Below are 20,127 nucleotides of genomic sequence, written 5' to 3' on the forward strand. Positions count from 1 at the left end.
TTTTCAGAGACTAACACATCTCTGAAAAATCTGGTGTGGTACACTCACACAACTTTCCTTGCTCATTGAACTATAAGCCTCATTATCAAACGAGAATAATTTAGGGGAATAACATAATGACGATTGACGGCAACATATTTGCAACTACGATCAGGCTACTGTATATGTGTATATACAATTGTTTTCAGAGTACTTTTTCCTTTATGTAAATATTGTGAAATTCGATGATTTTTTTTTGAAATTCGTCAAAACAGCTGTTCTACAGATGAAATATCTTGACTATGACTGTGTTCTTTTTATAAACTGCTCTACCTACCGTACCCTCGGTATATGGAAGAAGAAAAAGTAAAAACTGTGTACCTACCTATCTCGTGCACGAGAAGGAGGTTACAAAGTCCATTTCTCAAGGATTGGGTGGACCCCCCCTCTAGTACCCCAGGAAAAAGACTCATGTCAGTTGATAGAGCTAATAAATAACTATACAGAGTATAGATTTGAAAAAAAAATCGTTAGAGCCGTTTTTGAGAAAATCGTGAAAAACATGGTTTTTTAGTAACTGTCATTTTTCTCAAGAATATTACGGAGCTCCTGCAATTTTCTCAGAAATGAGACTCATGTCAGTTGATAGGGCTTATAAATAGCTATCCATGATATAAATTTGCAGAGAATCGTTAGAGCAGTTTTTGAGAAAGCCGTGAAAAAAATGGCTTTTTAGTCATTATCCGCCATTTTTCTCAAGAATATTACGGAGCTCCTGGAATTTTCCCAGAAATGAGACTCATGCCAGTTGATAGGGCTTATGAATAGCTATCCATGGTATAAATTTGAAGGAAATCGTTGGAGCCGTTTTCGAGAAAACCGTGAAAAACATGGTTTTTAGTCATTATCCGCCATTTTTCTCAAGAATATTACGGAGCTCCTGGAATTTTCCCAGAAATGAGACTCATGTCAGTTGATAGGGCTTATAAATAGCTATCCATGGTATAAATTTGAAGAAAATCGTTAGAGCCATTTTCGAGAAAAACGTGAAAAACATGGTTTTTTAGTAATTATCCGCCATTTTTTCCGCCATCTTGAATTGAATTTTATTGAATTTCTTATTGTCGGGTCCTCATGGTATAAGGACCTTAAGTTTAAAATTTCAAGTCAATCGGTTAATTAGGAATGGAGTTATCGTGTTCACAGACATACACACACACACACACAACACACACACACACAAACACACACACACACACACCACACACACACACACACACACACACACACACACACACATACACACACACACACACACACACCACACACACACACACACACACACACACACACACACACACACACACAGACATATACCCAAAAATCATGTTTTTGGACTCAGGGGACCTTCAAACTTATAGAAAACTTGAAATTGGGGTACCTTAGTTTTTTTTGGAAAGCAATACTTTCCTTACCTATGGTAGTAGGGCAAGGAAAGTAAAAAGCAGCATGCACTAAATCCCACGATTTTAGTGTTTTCACTTTCATGTTGACAGTGCTTCAAAATAGAAATAATCAATAATAAATCTCATTATTAAAATAGTTATGAAAAATAAAGCTTAATTTTAAAATTAAAATTATCAATAAGTTTAATGAATCTCATTGATAAAGCAGTTATGAAAATTTTATATTTACCTGAATAGCAAAGTTGAGGTAGCTCAAACTCTCTGTTTGACAATGCTGCTTTGATAGGCTTCATTACTATATCTGAAAAAGGGGCCCATGTTAAGAAGACCTCCAGGTGAGAAGCCGAGGATGAGACGATGATGCCACAATTTCCTTGATGGGCTGCATTTTGAATGGACATTTACGTACATATTTTTCATCCAGTAAAGTCTTCCAATTACGAACAATTTCTTGTCCAACATTGACAACAATGAATGGTGATGGTTTGCATCTTGATTTCAAAACCATGTCTGTGAAGTCTTCCACAGTTTCCATCCTTTCCTTCAAGTTCCACAACCCAACGTTTTTGTCGCATTCTAAATAAGAATGACCCCGCACTGGAAATGTTATTTGTTAAATGTTAATGTTATTTTTATGTTTTTTAGGCACTTTACACTATTCACAATGTAGTGAATGAGACGGAAAATGACGTAATTCTCATTCTGCCCCCCAGCTGAATCACAGAATATTTCCAGCTCCTCAACTTCATCATCCAAATAATTTGATATGAAATGGAAAAGGAATGAAGCCACTTCATTGGAGCCTTTTTTGGCGACACCCTCATGGTAGACATAGAAGATCGATTGTCTGGTAGACAGCACATGAATATTGAATGAATAAACAGATAATTGGCGCTTATAGTAGATGTCGTTGGTAGAAATATTAGGCAATGAGACATTCTTTGCGAAGTCCATGCAAATAGCTTCTTTATTCTTTGTTTTCATTGCATCTTTTCGCGCATTTTTCTTACGTATGTAAAATGCTTCAGCTTTTTTTTATGAAGTGTATTCATATTAGTCAATTTAAGTATCTCTTCTTTGTCTTTATCAGTTGAAAGAACCTTTAATTTGGCTGTAAATTCATCACATGTAGTGCATGTGTCGGTCCTGGGGTACCCAAAGGCTATATTAAAGTCACTGTTCATGATTGATCTGTATGTTTCGTAAGATACAGTCACTGTAGGATGCAACTCTTTGAACATCATGTACATTTTCTTTATGTTTAACTCTTCAGGCAAATATGTTTTCCTAGAATCCTTTAAACTATAATGAGTTTCTCGGCCTTTGAATGACTTTATATGAGCAATTATATTTTTCTTTTTATTGTCATCAAGCTTACTGTGCGATGAATGTTTGCCTCTCATGTCCCGTGGAGCAGTACCACACATTTTTATATTTTTCTGTATGAATTTTCTATTTTATTTTTTGTTATACCATGGATGGAACAAAATGCTTTAGCGCACCCCGTTATATCGGCCTTATCTTTAATCCTGACTCGATATGAAAAAGTAGCACCTCGAAGATTGGCTAACTCCTCGTTCTGCCTAGGTCTTCTTTGTTTTACTGGTGACACAGTCATTAAACCCGCTAAATACAAGTTCTCATGTGACTTGAGATTGTTGAAATCTCTAAGAATTGATTTTCGTTCATTTTCACTAATAACTTGGAAGCACTTGTATCGTACACACAAACAATCGTTTCCCGTTTCATGGGTTTGCAGTCTGATTTGTCTACTCACATCAGATAATCGCCCGGTGATCTTCTCTTTTTTGATGTTGTAGGAGCAAGTTGGTTTTCCTCATCTTCTTCACTCATTTTTTCACAAACTTGAAATAAAATATATTGAATAAAATACAGCTCGAACTAAAAATGCAAATAGCATGGAATATAACCTCAAACTTTGATGTAGAGGACAGAACTGCAATGTGTTGAACAGCTGATAGCGTGACAGCGCTGTTAGTTGTCGGCGTTGCCGTTGACTTATCTGATTCTTGTGCTGGACGCATGGACTTATCTGGTTCTATCCCTGTGCATGTAATCTTTGAGGATGGATAAAACTGTGACTAAGCTGGTTTTTCCACTGTTCCATAGGTGCAAAATGTTCCTCTTTCGAAGATGTATCCAAAACCAGTAAAATCAGAAAAATGAAAAAAATGACTTTCCTGGTTTTTTCCCTGTGCCCTTCTTATTAAGATCTTCCAGTATCAAAAGATATAGTTTGTGAATGCGTGACTGATTGCTCAGATTGAATAAGCGACGGGTCTTGGTACACTTCCTTTAGAAGGGTATGTCAAAAATACACCTCAGATTTGAGGCTCCCTTTTCCATCATACACTTACAATCCTAGGTCTTATGTGGTTGTCATTCTTCGCTTAATATAGATTAGAAAAACTGAAACCTTATTTTTTATTATATTCAGATTTATTGGAGGAATTTTGGAAGGAGAATGATTCTAGTTGAACAGTTAACTGCTTCTAGAAACACGAGTTTTGAACTGCTTGTATTGTATTCTGTTGTGGAGGTGGGATGTGAAAACGATGAGAAGTGACAGCAATGCCGCTGTAGAAGGGGCGAAGTTGCCAAATCGCATTTTAAGCAAAATGGGGTGAACTGGTGGAGAAGTTGAGGCAAAGCATGTATGGAATTTAGGAAGTTCGATATATCCTGGCCAAGATAGATTTTTTAGGGGAAGATAGGGCGTTGCAAACGGACACTTAATATCCTATTTTGTCGCCATAAATCCACGAGATAGCGGCCAGGGGAAATAAGCCTGGAAAACCTGGGTGCCCGACAAGAAAGAGGTCGACCATTATTCGACTATGCTCTTCAACCTCTGCTCAGCAGAATGTGTTCGCTGACGATTTCCGTGCAACTTGGCTGCGTTCTCTGCTATTCATTCACCAGTCGTCACCATGCATCATTGTCATTTCAATGTTTTTCTATAACTTACTGCTGCACTAATACCAGGTTTCCATCATATATATTCCGACTTTCAGTGTTGATTGATAGAATTCCACGACTTCTATTCCAATTGGGACAATATATTGCGAATTGAGAATCCATCATACGTTAAGTAGAGTCGTGAAGGAATCTATATTGATGTTCATTACTATTGATCGATGTCATGGAAATTTCATTAAATTTTAAGTTACATGAAAGTAAAAATTGCCATTGATGGAAATTTAACCTTATATAAACTTGAATTTATAATAAACTTGAATGTTTATAGAATGTGACATCAGGTAATATGGCGAGGTAGAACATCCGAAAGGATCTCTCTGCCAATAAAAGCCATAAAAATGGATAAATATCAGAGGCGAGGTCATCTCTGGATTCGCCGATGACGGTACAGAAATTGATATGTAATGTGTATATTATTTAATTGAAATTATTTATTAAATATAATGTGATGGAAACCCTAGAAACTAATATAGTATTCAGTTATTGTTAGAAATATCTTCATCTCAATGGAAACGACTCCTTATTGTCAAAACTTACGAAACCATAATTTTTTGAAACTAGTATCTCGATTATCATCTTAAATTGGTCTCTAATCTAGTAACAATACTAGTATATCCAATTTCATTCAATAAATCAGTAGTTTTGATAAGATCAAGTCTTGTTTATTCGGTATGGTTATCTACCACAACATCCACCTCCTCATCAGCACAGAGAAATAAGGTAGTATTAAATCTAATTTAGCTGCTTGAAGAGGCCAATCCCTTCATAAATTATTTTGTTCATAGCATCAGTTTCGCAATTAGTATAATTTCCACTCCTTGCTGAACTGTATTTCAGTGAGAGATGACATTCAGATTTCAGTTTCGAGTGAGAGATAAGAATGAGAACGGCCTGACGTACTGTTTTTCAGCTCCTGTTTATTCGAAAATAACTCGGGTATTTTGCGACGAGCAGGATTGATATTTGGCATAAAGTTAATAGTAGTATGAAGTTGATTGTGATCACAAAGTTTCGAATTGATAGTTTTAATATGCCCTCAGCTGCTGGACAGTGCATGAAACCTCAGCTGCAGGCTGTTTATATGATGTTTCTTTTATGGGGGGAGAGGAAAAGGAGTTGATGGAAGGGGGGGGGTGAGGCATGAGAATTGATCCCTGCTCAAAATTCTGAGGGAATCAGAATTTGAATTTTGAGTTGGGTCATCAATGGAGAGGGGATCCCTGCTGGAGGTCTGAAATTTAGATCCCCGGTTGGGTCATCCATAGAGTGGATCCCAGCTTAGGCTCTGAATTCAGAGCCCTGGTCGGGTCATCAGCAGGGAAAAAGAAAGAAAAAATAATAATCACGGTAATGTGACACAAAAGTGAGAAAACATCTCCCAGAAGCTTTAAGGAATCAAACGGAGCACTATCCTGCTTAATGTCCTAGCGCTAAACTGTGTCTCTCTTGACTGAAATTGCATCCTGCTTATATACCCAGGTACGCACAAAACTCAAGAGAGAGTTATGAAGGCTAAGTGAATTTAAGTACTGGTGGCGCGCTCTAGGCGACCGGAAAGAGAACTCGTTGCTCTAGCGTCGAGCGGCTAAAGAGAGTATTAGAATAAAGCGAACTAATTCCGGGGTCGTGTCAGTTTCTATACGTGAATATATTTTTCTTGTTCGACATGATTTCTCAAGGAATGCGTAGCAAGCAGCTAACCGGCAAAGATAAGGCTCAAGGCAACAACAGCCCGGCTGGAGCGCCTCGACCCCGCTCCTCCTCATCATCCACCAGTGGGGGACCGGCTTGCATGAGACAGTTGATTTGTGACACAATATCTGAATTTCTTGACAATCAACTAGACAATATTGTTGAACGATTTTTTGAAAAGTTTTCTGCCAAGCTGGAGGAATCAGTGACGGCAGCTATTAAATTTGAAGCCAGGTTTACAGAGGCAGAGAAGAAGATTGCCACATTAACAGCTCAAGTAGACAATATGAAAAAATTGTCTGCAGTACAAGTTGACGAGTTGGAGCAGTATCAATGAAGAAATAATTTTTGGAATAATTTTTGGCGAATTTTTGGATTGCCAGAGGAGGGAGGTGAAATTGTGTCAAACATTGTTACAGACTTCTTCCGCACCAGGCTCAATAAGGAGATAGACTTTGCGTCGATCGACAGATGTCATCGCGTTGGCCGACGTGTGGTGACTGATGCTCAACAACAACCACGACCGAGAGCAGTACTCGTAAAATTCATCAGCTACCAGACGTGAAGAGCCGTCCTGACCGATCGGCGCAAACTGGAAGGGACGGGATTGATGATACGCGAGGACCCGACACAGAGATGAAACGACTTCTATCGCAGCTTAGCCAGGAGAGTTGGAGTGCCAAATGTATGGACCATTGATGGACGCGTGATCTGGAGGGAGAATGGTAATGTTATGTCTGGCGGATGGGAGCAGACACTTGATGGACTAAACTGATATAGTACAAGCACACTAAAACAACAAAACAATAATAAGCATAGCGTTGAAGTGCTCTGAATAATTTGGTGAATGATAGACAATGATCATTCAGTTTAAACTTATTTTATTTCTTTATTATTGTAGTATGTTTTTTGCCTTATTTATTTTCTGAAATAGAAGCTCATCTTATTGTTTTTCTCCGTATGATTCAGAATATCATACACATATGGCATTAAAAAATTTTTTTTCACAATGATGAGAATTTGCATTAATGATTGGTATGAAAGGTGCGTCTGCAACATGTTTGTGAATGAGTGAGAGAGATTTGTATGGGAGAGATTTTATGCAAGATATTTATGAGAGGTTGACCTGCATTACATTTTTTGTGCATTTCTTCTAGGGTAAGTTATTCGTCTAACTCATTTGGTAAGATTGGAATCAATCTGTAATTTCATTCGTACTCTTATTGAAAGACAGTAACTGCATGCAATCAGCCTACTTATCTGCCGTGGTGTCGTTTATCTCATTCTGCCAATACATCTCTCTAAGTCTTATCATTTATCGCAAAGTGCACTTTAGTGTGAGGGATATCTTCTATTTATTTTATTCTCTGTCTATTACTTTTCTGGCTGTACATCATATCTGCTGATCCCAGACATAGTAGAGAAATATATTTATGTTCTGGATGAGCATTTTTTTCTCATGTTCTATACTATTAAATTTACTATCATTTTTCTTTTTATGTCATGAGCAGAGTTTTGCTATAATGTTTTTATTGCGCGTACCAAGTCTTATTAGTTCTGTTTGTTCAAAATAAACTACAGCCCTATTGTGGTTTCCTTAAGATAGCTCATGTTAATGCACTGTCTGTTGGTGGTCACATTGACGAATTCAGGTATATTTTTGAGTCGAATCAGTGCGATGTGGTTCTGGTGTGTGAAACATGATTGAAGCCATTTGTGTCGTCACAAGGAGTTGATTTGGATGGTTACACTCTTGTTAGGAACGACCGATTGCATAAGAGTGAAGGAGGAGTGGCGGCATATGTTAGAAGCGAATTGAAGCCAGTCTCGAAGTTCAAATCTGATACATCTAGAGCTAGTAAGCCAGAATATTTGTTTTCAGAAATAACTGTTTTAAGACAGAAAGTTTTGTTAGCTGTCTGTTATAGACCGCCTCACATAGGCTTTATGGACGAGTTTGAAGAGGGTATGACGTAGTGTATGGCCAATTATAACCATGTTATTGTTATGGGAGACTTCAACACAGACTTGTTAGGACCGGCTACTTTTGACAGAACACAACTACGACAATATTTGACTCATGCAACCAGACTCTGCTCCCTCTGGAGGCCACCCACCATACAGCTACATCCCATACCATCCTTGATCTAATAGTAGTCTCTAATCCCAAATTGGTAAAAACTCATGGACAGATCCCAGCTCCTGGACTTTCTGGACATGATCTAATATATTGCGTGTACACCATTAAGTTCCCCAAAATGAAGCCAAAAATAATCAAGTATTATGACTACAAAAATATAGATAGTACAGCATTATTCCAAGAGACAATTCACATGCCCTGGGAAGGAATTTACTACACAAAAAATCAATAAACATCCATTCAATAATAGTCAATAATCTACAATATCTCTTCAATAAATATGTTCCCTTAAGGAAAAAACGTGTCACCAGGACACTAGCTCCATCGATTACTCAGGATATTAAACAATTAATGAAAGAGCGAGATAGACTATGTACACTATGTGCCAGACGAACACACAATACAAATACTTTTGACGAATACAAAGCAAAAAGAAATATATCTAAACAGTTAATTAGAAATTCCAAAAGTCAATATTTCAAAAATTTGTTAAACTCTAATAGATCAATGGCTTCCAAATGGCGCGCTTTAAAGTTTCTCGGGGCAGGCAAGGATAAGTCCAAGTTGGTGGTCAGACATACCGTTGAAAAATTGAATTGTCACTTCTCTCAGGTTCCGGTGAGTTTGGATTTGGCCTATGAGTATTCCAATAATTATGAGGTGTTACGGTGTGATGATGAGCTTCACTTGGCAGCAGTATATCGTTAGTACCTAACGCAGCTGAATATCATTAGATCAATCTGTGATATCGGCGCCGAGTGATGCTGTCGGCGCCGATGCACTTCCAGTGAGATTCATCAAACTAATTCTGCCTTTTATTTCTCCGTTCATCACACATTTATACAATACTTCATTTATGACCTCCAGCTTCCCATCTGCATTCAAATTTTCCATGATCATTCCATTCAACAAAGTTCCTGATCCCACTTCTCCTTCTGATTATTGGCCGGTCGGCATACTGTCTGTCTTGCCTAAGGGTCAGGAGAGGCTTGCTCATAAGCAAATGAGTGGCTATATTACTCGGAAAGGAATCATCAGCGAACATCAGTCTGGATTCCGAGGAGGACACAGCACCACATCAGCTTTGCTCTGTTTCTCAGATGACATTCGAATGGCCATGGATAGGAAAAAGTCTACACTGATGGTGTTGATTGACTTGAGCAAGGCATTCAATTGTATCTATCACCCGCTGCTTTTGAAAAAACTGAAAAATTATGGTTCTTCTGAGAGTAGTGTGGCATGGGTGAGGTCATACCTTCTTGACAGACAGCAGTGTGTTCGATTGGACAGCACGTCTCGATGGAGGGTGGTCAACAGGGGGGCACCTCAGGGTTCAGTTTTGGGACCACTACTGTCCAGTCTGTATGTAAATGACATAACCGACCGACTCAGACGCTCCAGATTTCATCTTTATGCAGACGACCTACAGATTTATAGACATTTCAAGACTGGTAACTTTGGTGAAGCAGTTACTCTTATGAGTGAGGACCTGACTGCTGTCTCACTCTGGACAGCACAGCATGTATTGGAAATTAATGAATCAAAATCCAAAACAAACGTTATAGGTAATAGAAGACTTTTGAACCAACTTGACTCTAACCATGGACCTTTCATCGAAATTAACTCACATAGACTGGATTATAGTGGAAACATTACAAACTTAGGACTTACATTTAACAGACACCTAGACTAGACTGAACAAGTGACAAAGACTTGCAACAGGGTCTTTGCAGGCATCCACTCACTGAAGAGAATTGGAGCTGTTATCCCCTTACGGGAGAAAATAATGCTTGTTAAGACCTTGATATTTCCGCATTTCCATTATGGAGATGTGGTCATACAGAACATGACAGTGACTCTTTCTGAAAGACTTCAAAGGGCTCAGAACTACTGTGTGAGATTCGTCTTTGGTCTTGAAAGGGACGTCCACATAAGCCCTTACATCACTCAGATGGGTATTTTGAAGCTTCGAGACAGCAGAATTTATCATGTGCTGATGCTCCTCCACAAGGTTCTGGCAACTGGGTCTCCTCTCTACTTGAGTCAGAAATTTCAATTCCCCGCAGGAATCAACAGAAGAGATACGAGGCATGGCGCAAACCTGTTTAACATTCCCATCCATCGCACTGTGACATATAATAGGTCGTTCTGTGTGACTGCTTGCAGACTGTGGAATAGCTTACCCGCATCTTTGAGGAGTGTGGAGAGGCGGACACTGTTCGGCGCGGAGGTCTTGGCGTGACTGAGGGATGGCGATCGGGGCATAGGATGAGGAGGTGTGTGTGCGTGGTGTGTTTGCGTGTGTGAAAGGTGTGTGTTTGCGTGAAATTTTCTTGTTTCTTGCTTAAAAACCTTTTTATAACAGTATTTTCTAACTTATTTTTTAATTTTTTTCAGTCTAAAATATATTCTACTAAATTAAATGTAATTGTTTTTTTCAATTATTGATTTTAACTTTTTTTATCATATTACTTATTATTCTATTTAAGAGATCATTTCCTTATGTTGTGATGTAGATGCATTAGAATTGTATAGGAGGGTCAAGTGGGAGAGAGGGCCGGCTGCGCCCTAACTTCGCCCTCCAGGCTAAAATAAAGGCAGTCTATCTATCTATCTATCTATCTATCTATCTATCTATTTCAAATTTGTGTTTATATTATCTATTAAACATGATATACGATTGGATGCTTCATAATATTATTTCAGCATAAAAAGAAATTTACATCTTCTATTTACTCGGTCTTTTTTTCTATAAGACGATGGATACAAGAAGATTCTGAAATTGGATTAAGTGTTGACAATGGGATGAGAGCAAGGTATTGGCTGTTTTGGTGCACTGTGCACATTAAATCACATGCGTACATAAGCACAGTGATGGTTGGTTCTCTCATAGCGCTATTAGCAGCTCGTGGTCAGCAAGACGTCTCGCGGCGGGAAATTATTTTAATGACCAGAGTGCCATGCTGTTGTGGGCGTAGATGACTGAATTAATTTCACTTTTCATTCCTTGGCCCGGGCAATAAATAACGCCGATATTTACGGCCGATAATTATGAGCGAATATATTTATGGCAGCTGGGGCTCGTTTGTCGGGAATCACGGCGGCAATGAGTGCAGCTCGGGACACCGGCTCTTAATTGACATATCAGGCACTCGACGGGGGGCGGACCGACCCCGTCCCTTGTTCTTCTTGCCAGCGCACACCGATAAACAATCCAAGGTGGGCATTAATATTCAGACCAGCGGCCGTGATGTCAGCACTCCTAGCGGGGATCCGCGATATTAGCTGCCCTGTGCACTATTACTGGAGCCCGAAAAACAACCGACCTTTCTTCCAGTTATAAACCTTTGATCGGGTCGTGTAGCCATTCAACAATAATAACTTAATCCCAGACGTATGACTTACGACTTCCGACGGCACGGCCAGTGTTGGAAAAGGAACAACTCGCCAGATAATTCGCTCCACTTTTTTCCGAATGTGCTCCTCCGCTCCTACAAATCAGGAATTATCCATCTTCGCTGTTGAGCGGCGCCCTGTGACGCTGAATAAAAAAGATTCATTGGTCTGTATTCAGAGTGCTTGCAGAGCAGTGGAGGAGGCTCTCTATCTAAGTAAACAAGCAGATGCGTTTGGATCCAAGCTAAGCACGTGCTCAACCTTCTTATGCTCAAACACTCTTCTCTTCATACATACTCGTAAACTCCTTCTACCAAGGTGGAGAACTACAACTGATTTATCAGTAGAATTCAAACCTAAGCTAGATCTCTATGAACTCATCCTGCAAGGGACCTGCTAAACAAGACGCTGTCAGTAGATTTCCAATAAGTTCTCACTCAAACGCAAGGAACGTTTCTATTTAAAAACAGACTTCATCAGCCAGTTAAATGCAATAAAAAAGAGAAATGGTCGATATGAAATATTATAATCAAATCTATCTTGTTCAAATATTGTATGCATTTTTTCCAACATGAGCATGTAGGTTTGAATGAATATTCCTCTCAATGATCAAAAGATGGAATGTTCCTTGATGAGTATTATCAGTGGAAACAGGTTTCAAATGATAGCAAGAGAGTGATGAGCATTGAGCTAAGAGTGAGAGGAAGTGAATGAGAGATAGGGAGAGTGCAATAAGAAACGATTGGATTTTTCAAACTCGTGATGCAACATTAATAATTTCCTCAACATGTTCTTCCATTCATTCAAACCAATTAAAATCCGTAGTAAAGTTTAGCTAGCCGAGAATGCTCAAGCCTTTAGTGTTTTAAAAGGATAAGAAGAAATGACTTATAACTTAATCTTTTTCTTTAATTACTGAAAGTCTTCATGAGAACGTGATTAGTTATTAATAGCAATTAGAAAGAAGGTGGAGTAGTCAGTGCGCATAAAAACAAACATAAAACAAGGGATACTGTGTGAGCTGCGGCTCTTATAATTAGCCAGGTCCATCCCATGTTGCGCTCAATATAAATCTTCAGACAAAACCCACCTACCTGCCGAGAGAGTGGAGGGCATCACAAACTGATAGCTTCTATCGCGCTTTATCCAGCCCCACCGATTATTCATTAACGTTCCTACAGAAACTTCATATCTTCCAGACCTGTCTAATCTGTATACAAACAATCTACCACCATTGATGTGACTTTCGCTGAATCCATCGTCAAAAGATCTGTGAGTTGTTGAAACACAATCAATATTGTATTTGATGTGTATTGCATGTACGTATCACATATACAGTATGTATAACTTGTATGTTGACTATCACTCTACTTATAGTGCTAAGTAGAGTGCTATTATTATTAATATAATATTAAACTGGAATAATATACATATTTTTTCAAATTAAAATTTAATCAATTATTTAATTAATATTCGAATTTTAATTTCAAACTTTTAAACTAAAATAATAGAGATAATAATAATAATAATATCTTAGTCCAGTCAAATGGTCGTTTTCAGGAAACAGCCCCGAAAGAATTTTTCTCGACGGTTCTATATGTATTTTGGGGCGCTGAATTCGAATCTGAAATTTGCTGACACGCCAGAGGGCGGCTTCACCCCCAAAACCCCCATAAACCCCAAAAATTTCGGACTTTTTTAACTTTTCCATTTAATCTCGAAAACTACGAGTTTTTGGAGAAAAATCATTCTCGATAAAATTAGAACTCTTCCACAAGATACGCAACTTTAAATATGAGAGACAGTGAAAATAATTAACATATCACAAATTTCTCGCATATTCAAAGTTGCGTATCTTGTGGAACACCTCAGACAAAAAATCCAAAAAGTAGTCAAGGTAGTAGAGAATTTCCTCCTCTTTCCGCTCTCATAAATCATTTCTCTGATTCCAATACCGTTCAAAAGTTACTGCTAATTGACAAAATGATTATTTTTATTTTTCTGCGATTTTACTGTTATTCAACAGTCTCTAAAGCAAGTAAGATACATGATAGAAACTGGCGATTGGTCTCAAATGAAAGAGAATTACATGCTTTATAAGCTACGTTGCCTTAAATCCATCTTGCATGACTGTTTATTATCGAAAAACTGTGAAAATGGCAAGACTGTGAAAATGAGGAAAATATCGCAAATTTCTTGATTATTAGCAACAAACTTATCTTACTTCACAATTATATTTTTACAGAATTCATTCACCTCACATAAAAGAGGAGATTCAGTTCTTCAAATCAAGACCAAATACCACTTTTTATCATTTCTGGTTACCGAGATACACAGTTTTGAATTATAGAAATTAGCAATTTTTCTGTGTATTTAAATATGGGCTTGAGGAGGAATTTTTTATTTTTCATCAAATTTCAGTTATGATACATGATTTCGAACCGCCTTGACAAGCTGAGAAGAATGAACTGTAGTACGAGGAGATCTGATCACTCTGTCTGATCCTTGACGTTTCCTTATGAACCCCCCCCCACCACTAGAAAATACTGAAATTAAATTTTTTTAACGGGTGAGTCTCATAGAAAATAACCCTCGTGAGATGATTTCAGCTAAAATATGTATTTTTTGTTAGTAAGGCTTTGAAAAGGTATTATAATGAAAAATTTGTATTTTGGCTGTAGGACTTGATTTTTTTTGGGTGTATTCCCCTTCCCACCACTACTAAATTCAAAAATTCCTAAGGAATTCTGTTCAGAATTAATTGTTCTTTCGCGTGATGTTTGGTTTTTAATCTATACTAGAAAAATATTCAAGTTGTATAGGGTAGAAGTGGTAGGTTTGCATAATTTTGAAAACCCCTTGAAAAATACCCCTTTTTTGAAAATTCGTAGCTCCAGAACCAAGAATGGTAGAATCCTGTGCGACCACTCAATTTATTGAAAATCTTTTTCTCTATAATTTTGTCGAGAATGATTTTTCTTCAAAAACTCGATGTTTTCGAGATTAAATGGAAAAATTAAAAAAGTCCGAAATTCTAGGGGTTTTGGGAGTGAAGCCGACCTCTGGCGTGTCAGCAAATTTCATATTCGAATTCAGCGCCCCAAAATACATATAGAACCGTCGAGAAAAATTCATTTGGGGCTGTTTCCTGAAAAACGACCATTCGACTGTGCTAAAGATATTATTATTATTATCTACTTGAAGCATTATCATCCAAATTATTCGTATTTTCCATTATACTATGTTAGCAATTTTTCACTCTCCACACTCTCAGGTTTTGTATTTCATATTAAAACTCCTTGAATTTTGAGGGAAAAATAATCAGAGAAAGAATTTGATTGAAAATACGTAATGAAAAATTAAGATGCACATGTAAGAAATTATATATTCATCAAATAATTTGTGTTGTAGTATATTATTCAACTGGAAATTATTTAGTTGATGATTTTTTAAAGACATAAGATCCACCATTTCTAATTTGAAGACTTTCAACTGTAGTACTATATAATATACGAGGGCTATTCACAAAGTAACAAACGCTTCCATCTGACGCCGCTGGCACGTTCAAATCAAGTACTTTCAAGTGCAGATGTGTTCTCCTATTCAGAGGCTCTCCAGCTACACCAGTCAAAGTTACATTGCGCTGCAAATTGTTGCAGCATCCAAGTTGATAATGTGTGCTGCAATTGAAAATCGCGCGAGTTGTGAGATGAGATCTCTAATACCAATGTACCTAAGTAATATGAGTAATACGGCTTTTGTTAGCCAAAAACCTAAAACCGATTGAGATTTATCGTCAGTTGTGCAAAATGTATGGAAACGACGTTATGAATGAAAGTTGGGTACGGAGATTGTGTATACAGTTCAGAAGTGGCCATTCTAGCGTTCATGACGTGGAGAAGAGTGAACGATTGAGCGTTATCACAGATGAACTGGTTGCCAAAGTTGATCAGAAAATTCGGGAAAATCACCGCTTTACAATAAGTCCAGGCCTTGTTCTAGTGACCTTGCTCACTTGTTGCTGTTTGGTTAGCAGCACAGCACTTTGGTGACAACAAGGATTTGCAGTTGTGTGACACCGGGTGGGTAAAGGGGACCGCGTCAAACTTGGACAAACGACAAACGACAAAACAAACTGGGACGGGCTGACGATAAACTGGGCTGGTTTTCCAGGGCTGGTTGCATGCACCGCCAAACTGGCACTCTAAGGAATGCAGCCCAGTTTGACGGCGTGCAACTTTGTCGGTAGCCCACTTTGTCGTCAGCCCAGTTTGTCGTCAGCCCACTTTGTCGTCAGCCCAGTTTGTCATCGTCCCGGGTAAAGTTACAGGCGGCGCGATTCTATGATGAATGAATTTCATTCCAACCGCTATGACTAGTACCTCAATCTGTTTGGTGACTATGTAGAAGAATAGTATTTTTTCTGCTCTTTCAAATGTATATACTACAATTATTATTTTCTTATTCAATCTTTCTATATTATTTCAAAGCGTTTGTTACTTTCTGAATAGCCCTCGTAGATTGCAACCAGATAATATTTTGTATAACATTTTGTATTGGGATAGAACTGTGCATTTGAAAAAACCTAATAAGAATTCAGGAGTCCCAGACAATAATAAACTAATAGCATAGTGATAAGATAGTTTAATAACATAGTTAGATATTGTTTTATCAATTCCATCATGTTGGGAGTCTTACAAGAAACTGTTCTTTGTGCTACCAATACTAGTGTAATCACATGAAACAGGCTTCTGATATTTATTAAAAAACTATTCGATATATGCATTACAAATTAATAAGTAAGATGTTAGCAGCGATAATGATTATTATTGAAACAAATTGAATATTAATATAAATGAATAGAAAATACTAAGCATTACTAAAACAGTGTTTTGTTGGGAATAGAACATTTAAACATCAAGATATATCAATATATCCAATTTATCGCATTCATGATTTAATCTAGGAATATATAGTTGTAAAAAACTATATACATTGTTATAACTGCTCAGTTTTTCTCGATTAACACATTTTCTTGTGAAATAAAAGGAATTGGAGGATGATGTGTGATAGCAACTGATTTGCTGAGCGTCTAGGCTTGGCGCCACCAAGCATGATCATTCAGTCACAGCCTCCTCCAACCTGAGACTTGAGTCTAGCGGCAATCGTTCCGGGCTGCACACCTATTAGGCTGCTGCCAGGGGTCCTACTCCGCTTTTGTCTAATAATATTGTCCGTGTCAATCCTGTAGGCAGCCCGAATGTATCACTGGCCTCACCCGCTATTATTTTGTTTGCTGCTCGGACTACGATCGACCTCTTCATCACTCATCCGGCTAACATGCACCGTGTATCAAATCTATCCGACTGCTCGCTCCGGGAGTTTTATTGATGCTAACAATATTCAACCCAGCTTCACTCGTTTATCTGTTATAGTTCACTGTGATTAATCTGTTATGATGCATATTGTTCACAATAAACAATAGAATATAACTTAATAAGTTCATTCTTGTAGCCTATTTCTAGTCGTGAGCCGAGTCCAACCGCGAAACTAGCTGCCGCTTAGATACCGGTACTCATTGAGACAAGATTCAACTACTCCCAGCTTCAAATATAATTTAGAATGGTATAAAGGTGGATGATGTGGATCTACCCTGAATATCACAATAATTGCTTGAAATCAAATTTGAAATCGGACGATCTTCGGTGCCTGTATTATTTGATTTTATCAACTTAATATGATTACTCAGGTTTCGTCCAATTAAAAACTAATCAAACGTTATTAAGTGAGACATATAACATTACTAAGAGGTTTCTTATTATAATATTCTTGAAATGAATAAGAAGTGAATAATATTAAAATTAATTTAATGAGAATTCAGATTGAATTCCATTCGATTTATATTGGTCCATCTGGTAAGGTGACAATTTTGAGTCAAGATTAACCAGGGTGCAAAAGGAAATGATTGTGAACTTCTTCACAATATTATTCATGATATGATGGTCTAAGAAAGTCTTATTCAATTCACCTAATACACGGTAATACAGATCTATCTACAATTTCGGTTTTTGTAGTTGACATTGTCACGTGGTAATTTAAAACCACCAAATATTTTCAAATGAGCCATTGAAATGTAATAGAACTATAAAATTGGAAAGAAGGTTAGACCTACCCAAAGGATAAAACAACTCAAAGCAAGTATTATTAGCGATTAGGAGTAATAGCATTATCAACAACGATAAGAAAACATGTATTATTGTGATTTAATAATTATGAGAACCCATTGGTAAGATCAAAAAATTATAAAGCGGCATACTTATTATTGGCGGATTATAAAAAAAAAAAAAAATAAAATGCATGAACATTGAGGTTAGAGTTACTTGTTTACATTTTGAAAAGAATTAGTCGATCTTGGATAAATCGATAATTATCAGAACCAATACTGAACGAATCAGCTGATTATTCGATCAACCCATATGACCGGTTGAATCATATAAAATTCACTCATAAAGGATATATTATGTATACTAAAGGAAGTCGATGTGTAGAATTACAAACAACTATTATTTCTGTATAAATATTTATTATAATCCAAAAAAGCATGATAAATCAAGAGTATACAAAACTCATATAAAAACTAAATGTATTATCTATTAAAATCGTATGTTACGATTTATTTATGAATTCAATTTAAGATAAACACTCCATATATTTGTATAAAAACTTCTTTTATTTAATTTTTTCTATTATAAAGCCGAGGAAGCCCTGATTCCCAAGGCAACCAATTGTATTGAGTCTATTAAATTGAAGGCCAATCAGAGAGTAGCTTACAGAATTATTCTAGGAAGAGGCAAATTTTTCTGAAAACCTCCTTCTTCTGGCTTAAGATCCCAACCCGAGAGGATGCACATGGAGTTTAGGGTTTTTCTTCTTCCTTTTAAAAATTTTTTAATGAATTATTAAGCCAAACCCTTTTTTTAAATGTAATGTATGTTGGTTGAACGTTAATTGTTTGTGAACTCAGTGCTGTCAAGGAGTTCGTAATTGTAAAGATTCCCATAAAAATAGCTTTAATTCGAAAGAAACTTATAAAAATCTGGATCACGCGTTAGCCCAGCAGTGACGAAAAGGAGCCTACCCAATTAATTATTGGAAATAATTAATTCAATCCACGAGAACATCTAGAACTTCAGTCAGTGAGTGATAAGTCAAACCAAATGAGCTCATTTTTTCTACGTTCAGTGGGGTAATAATTAATAAAAAAGCGCTATTCCTATTAATTTGAATTAAAATTAAGAGTCACCACGTGTTGAACAATATCACATAGTTCATAAGAACATTTTATAAATTTATTTAATATATGTAGGAAGCTTACTTCCATGCACAGCCCGAATTAATTTAATGAGAATTCAGATTGAATTCCATTCGATTTATATTGGTCCATCTGGTAAGGTGACAATTTGAGTCAAGATTAACCAGGGTGCAAAAGGAAATGATTGTGAACTTCTTCACAATATTATTCATGATATGATGGTCTAAGAAAGTCTTATTCAATTCACCTAATACACGGTAATACAGATCTATCTACAATTTCGGTTTTTGTAGTTGATATTTTAAAGAAAAATTAAGACTTGAAAACACAATCAAATCAATTTGGAATATTTTCATTAGAAGAATACTTTATGAAATACTTTTGGTGAATTGTCAAGCCTTCCTTTCCCTCACTTTGATTTGTGTATACAAAAAGAACAACTTTTTTGTTATACAGACAGTCATATAATATTTTCAATGTAATAATGAACTTTGAATGATAATGAAGTATTGGTTTTACTAGTCTTCATTTCAGACACAATAGTAAAAGGCAACTACTACGAGATTCATTGTTGATTGAAAAGAATGAAAAGAGTGGAAGGGGTTTCTAGGATGTTGGGTTAGAACTTACCGCACTGAGGGTTTGAAGTGACTTGCCTATTCAACTTGAATCACACACTTTTTTTACTAGCCTAAATACTATAGATGAATAATCCAGTAGAAATGGGTGTGGTGACAATAGAATGATTTAAAACATAGTTAGGAAAGCTTGATGCTTTCATTCAATTATGAGTTATTGCTTCTATTTCAGTTCAGGTAGATCCAAGTCTTTTATACAGGGATGCCATGACTCCAGTCATTCTACAAGGTATTGCAACTTTCACCGTACGAATCTTTCTATTGACGGTAATATTTTCACTGAGAAATCACGTTACGCGATATTTTATATTTATGAGACAGGTTGAGAGAGATGATCCATTGTGGCTGCTTGATACAATAATCTGTATCGAATGGAAACATGTAACAGCGATCGGCGATGAAGGCGAAGAGTTGATTGGGGTAACAAAGGTCTGTTGGCTGGGTGAGTGGGTCGTAAAGTAGTCTGTGGACTTGAGATGGGTGCCGACAAGACGGCAGCCTCAT

The sequence above is a fragment of the Nilaparvata lugens genome, chromosome 1 (assembly GCF_014356525.2).
Source record: "Nilaparvata lugens isolate BPH chromosome 1, ASM1435652v1, whole genome shotgun sequence".
Classification (NCBI taxonomy): domain Eukaryota; kingdom Metazoa; phylum Arthropoda; class Insecta; order Hemiptera; family Delphacidae; genus Nilaparvata; species Nilaparvata lugens.